This window comes from Vulpes lagopus, chromosome 11, assembly GCF_018345385.1.
Source record: "Vulpes lagopus strain Blue_001 chromosome 11, ASM1834538v1, whole genome shotgun sequence".
In the NCBI taxonomy this organism is placed as follows: Eukaryota; Metazoa; Chordata; class Mammalia; order Carnivora; family Canidae; genus Vulpes; species Vulpes lagopus.
The window spans coordinates 78,255,526-78,260,700 of record NC_054834.1 but is presented as its reverse complement, the minus strand read 5'-3'; the positions used below and the strand labels follow the sequence as shown (position 1 = coordinate 78,260,700).

General features: G+C 47.4%; 1 pseudogene; it reads right to left on the bottom strand.

Annotated features, from left to right (window-relative positions):
* Nucleotides 1-665: 665 nt before the first annotated feature.
* LOC121472260 lies at nucleotides 666-2,028 on the bottom strand (annotated as a pseudogene).
* Between the last annotated feature and the right edge of the window lie 3,147 nt (nucleotides 2,029-5,175).

The window sequence follows — 5,175 nt, the reverse complement described above, 5'->3', positions numbered from 1 at the left end:
TTTTTTTTTTTAAAGATGGCACAGCAGAAGGGAATGCATTTCTACAAGTGCAAGCCCTCAAGCAGCAGCATATGATAAACCCCTTCTTTAGAGAGGTATCCTTTCTATCACTGATACCACAGGCCAAATTACATAGCATGCCATCTTCAAGTAACAGTTGAGACAATAAAATGCAGAGGCATCACAATGAATCCCACTTAACGTAACTACAGACCAACACTTCTCTACAAATTAATAAATTCTCTGTCTGATTGCCAATTAAATACAAGTTTTAACTTCATAGTTTAACAATTGAGGGTCATACACTGAAGTCAATACATACACCTAGTAGCATTTCAGTCTGAACTGTTCCATATACATAGAGCTGCAAACAATTACAAGGTATGGCCTAACAAACGCTAGGGGAGATTTTTTTTTTTTTTAGGGGAGATTTTTTAAAAGTAGTTTTTACAGTATTAAACTTATCTTGCACACTGAAGTCATCATACATACAGGGCAAAGTCAGAGCTTTTATATTTGAGTTTATTCTTCATTTAACTTTTAAAACACTACTATAGTTGAATATTAAAACAAAAACAATAGCACGTAGTGAGCTATGATTATAGTCCTTCACTCATCCACTACTGCATGTAAAATGCCAGCAGCAGTGTTATTCACCGGCCCCGTTAAGAGGTCTGACACTGAACACCACCCCTAGGATGATGTTCATCATCCTCATATGCTTCCCCACTGTAATGGCACCAGCTTTCCTAATTGGGATCAAAGTCTACCAGTTCTACCTGGTCTATTTCATCTGTCTCTTCTATTTCCTTCCTCTCAGATAGGAGTTTTTCCAGCAAAGAAGGTTTATCAGGAGAGAGAGAGCCATTCTCGGGGAAGTTTACCTCAGATTTGATGATTAGGCGACCCTTCTCATATGGTCTACGATAAATTGGCATGCCTTCATTTAGCACACGCTTGATATCCCCATGCTTGACAATCTGACCTGGATGAGAGGTGATGACGATGGTTCGGTTGTCAAGAGTAGATATTGGCTTTTGAAAGCCACACGGGGCTTCAACCAGCTGTATATCCATACACATGAAAAGATCTTCTCCTCGTCGAGTAAAAACAGCATGGTCCTTCTCATCTAAAACAATGATAATATCTCCTGGTTCCAGTCCTGGTCTCCCTCACCATGGAATGTTATCTTCTGGCCATCTTTCATGCCTTTGTCAATATGCACTTCTAGAATCTACTTCTCTCGAACTATCTTCCTTCTGTTGCAGCTTTTACATCTATCTTTAGGACTAATCCGTTCCCCATGGCCCTGGCACTCCATGCACACAGATTGAATTTGCTGAACAATTCCAGGTCCTATCTGATGAATTCTTTTTTTTTTTTTTTTTTTTTTTTTTTATGATAGTCACAGAGAGAGAGAGAGGCAGAGACATAGGCAGAGGGAGAAGCAGGCTCCATGCACCGGGAGCCCGACGTGGGATTCCAGGATCGGGCCTTGGGCCAAAGGCAGGCGCCAAACCGCTGCGCCACCCAGGGATCCCTATCTGATGAATTCTTATTTGCATTCCAGTACCTTGGCAATTGGGACAACATTCGACTGCTCCTTTCTTACCACCTCGGCCTTCACATTTATCGCAAATCACATTCTTTTGCAGAGCTTGTTTTCTTGTTGCGCCATTATATAAATCTCCTAAGGTTACTGAGAGCTGATGTACAACATTTTTACCTCTCCGTTCTCTCTGCATCCTGCCTCCTCCTCCAAAAACCATATCAGTTGGAGGAGCCAAAACCACCACCAGCTCCACCTTCTTTAATTGCCTGTTCTCCTCCTTTGTCATATAATTCCCTTTTCTTAGCATCAGAGAGTACTTCATGAGCTTGAGAAATCTGTTTAAACTTCCCTCCTTCATTTGGATTCTTATCAGGGTGGTACTTCAAGGCCAGTTTCCTGTAAGCCTTTTTCAATTCCTCCTGGGTGGCATTGGGTTTGACCCCCAAAACATCATAGTAAGTGGTTTCTTTCACCATTTTCTACAGCTGGTGAGAGGGCCAAGGCCGGTGCGGGGGAGGGGGAAGGACTGCATTGCTGGGCGCAGCTCCGGGAGCCGCCGCTCCTCCATGTCTCACTGAGCGTTCTAGAAAGTTCCCTATTTTTAGTTTTTTGAGAAACTGCTCTATTATCTTCTACAGTAATGACACCATTTTACGTTCCCACCAAGTGTTTCCATTTCTCCACATCCTTGCCAACATTTGTGATTTTCTGTTTTGGTTTATTTTGGGGGTTTTGGGGTGGGATTGGGTTTTTTTGATAGTAATAGTCATCCTAATCTCCTAGGTGTATGGGCCTACCACATGCTTCCCCTACCCCTGGTGCTTTGCCTCCCGAGTCACTTGTGTCCTCAGGGCGAGATAGTCACATCCTCTGGGCAGAGACAATCATTTCTGTATCCCCTTCAGTGACCAGCACACTTGTCATCTTGAATAATCCCTGGTTTCTGGGAGCTTACCCTCTGTGTGTGGGGGAAGTAAACAATTTAGAAATGCCCGAAAGACCATGCTGGGCATGGCTGGGAATACCTTAGAGCTGCAGCAGGGAGTGGCCAGAGTAGGCTCCCTCCTTCTGGCCTCTGCCCTCTCTCCATCATCTGGCACCCTCTCAGCCCAGATATCACAGCACTTTCATTGCCTTTTCATTTCCTCATGCTCAGAAATAAAGTATAGACTTCTTAGGTCAGTGCAAGGTCTGATCCACCCTTCCTTCCCAGCCTTGGCTCTGGGGAGCCCCGTCTGTCCCCACTGTGTCAGGACCTCTGGATGCTCCTGTTTCCTAAGCACACACTCTGTGCCATCCTGGCTATTAAGGCTCACCTGGGGCACCTCACCAGCACCCCATCCCAGCCAGAAGTCCTCACACTCTCCTCCTGGTTCCCTGGCCCATCCAAAGCTTCCTGCAGTGGTGTGTGTCTTGCCTGGTGCAGGGAAAAAAACATGGAATGGAATCTAAGGATCCGAGTCTGATCCAGGCTTTCTCTCCAGCTGGCTTTTTGTCCTGGGTGAGTCAAGCCTCATATTCTTCCTGCATCTTTAGGAAAAGGAAATGGGTACGGGGTCCTCTGGAAGTTACCACCAACAGCTGAAATTCTATAATCCTCAATTATTTTATTTTCCTTGTTTCCCTGCCAGACTGGATGTCCTTTAGGGTGGAGACTAATTTGTTCTTTTTTGCCCCCAGAACCCACTGTACAGCTGTCCATGCAGAGAAGCTCAGGATATGATTCTTGGATGAGCAAAATAATTTCAGATGGATTTCATGTTTTCCTTCCATCAGGCTCCTGTACATGGGCAGCTTTGGGGCCCCACGATGTTTTCTGCACCTCACTCATGACATGCCCACTATCTGGAATGCACTCTTTTCTTCCACCTGTCTAGCTGACAAATCCTTCTCAGAAAGCCAACTCCAATGCCATCTCCTCTGACGCCTCTCTCACCCTCGTCTGGGACCTGGGCTTCTCCTGAGCCCCTGAGGCTTTGGGGCACTCTCTCACTTACCAAAATCGAAAGCACTTTATCTTTTCCACTAGACTGTGGATCCTGAGGAGCACAGTCACCTCTTCCTCATCGCTGATCCCCCAAGTGCACCTGCTGGCTGTTTGCAGACAGGAGGAGGTGAGGTCAGTGGGATCCAATACAAAGGAAGCATTGTGTCCAAGGGATTTCAAGATATTCTGCTTCCCTTCTGGCTGCACAGCGTCCCAGGATGTAGCCTCACAGAGCCCAGGCCTAGAGCCAGTAGCAGCAGGATCACCCTAACGCTTATCTCCCTGGGTCCTCTGACCCTAACTCTTATCTCCCTGGGTCTTCTCTCTTTGTTCTCTTGGACGGGGCCATAGCCCTCCAGGAGCCCCTTCTCAGCCACACCCTGGGGGTTCCAGATGAGTGTGGTGGCTGCATCCAGCTGCTCCTGCCAGCACTCAGGCTCTTGGGAAGGATGACTAAGCAGATCTGGGAGGTGAGGGGAAGAGACCTGTCAGTGGAGCTTCAAGGAGTGAGCTAATACTAGGATTAATTCCCCCACTTGAGAGAGGCTTTTTGACCCAGCACGGCCTCCTTCTTCCTGCTGGGGACAGGGGAGGCCAGGGCCATCAGCCTGAAGGATTGTGCTGTGCAACTAGACATATGGGAAAACAGAGGAAATGAAGCTGTCCACCCCCAGAAAGGTCCCAGGCTTCAGGAATTGGGATACAGAGGGGGCTGGGGCAATGTGTCTCCAATGAAGACACATTGGAGGGGGCAGATAAATGGCAATCGGAGCTATGCCACAAGACACAGGCTGGAGGAGTAGAGCAGTCTTTTCCCAAACCTGCCTATATATCACCAGGAGGTCTTTACTTGTTCAAATTAAGACTGTAACACCTCCTCCAACTGCTTTGATGGAGGGATTAAATGGGATCATGTAGGTGGAAGGATTTATTGGCCCTACTTGCCCTGGTAGTTGGACCCAGGAGCTAGAGAGCCCTTGCCTGCGCTAATAATGAAGCTTCAGGGGAGATCTGCATGTATTTATGATTCATAGGGGGCATGGTGGGGTAAGAGTGGCTTGGTGGCCCAAACCAGGTGGACTGTGCCAATGTCATTGGAGAGGGCATGGGCATCTGGGACCAAGACCTGGCCAGTAACATGTCTACTCCCTACCATGGTGGTCCTGCCTAGAAAAAGGCAGCAGTATGAATGCCCAGGCATAGGCACAACATTCCTTCAGGGTGCAGGATGCTGACATACTTCCCAGGCCTGTAAGCCTGGCAGATGGCCTGATGCTGACTCTTCCTGAAACACTGAGCTGCAGGATTCTAGCGGTGAGGAGGGTTTTAGGGGCCTCATTACTCAGATAGGACCTGGAGGTTCTCAGAAGGAAAGGCTTGCTGGAGGCCATATGGCAAATTAATGTCAGAGCCTGGTTGCAGGAAACCACCTCCACAGTGAACTCAAGTCTGGCTGAGGGTCAGACAAGTTAGGGCTTGGGAGAGGTGAACATTTTCCCTTGGAGGCCCCACAGCAGCGGGGAAATGGACCCAATATTTGAGGGCTTTGTACCCTCTCACCAAATGAAGCCATGACTTTTCATCTCTGATCCCTTTCGCTCCACAAGGTAAATTTAATGAACATTCAGACAGGCAA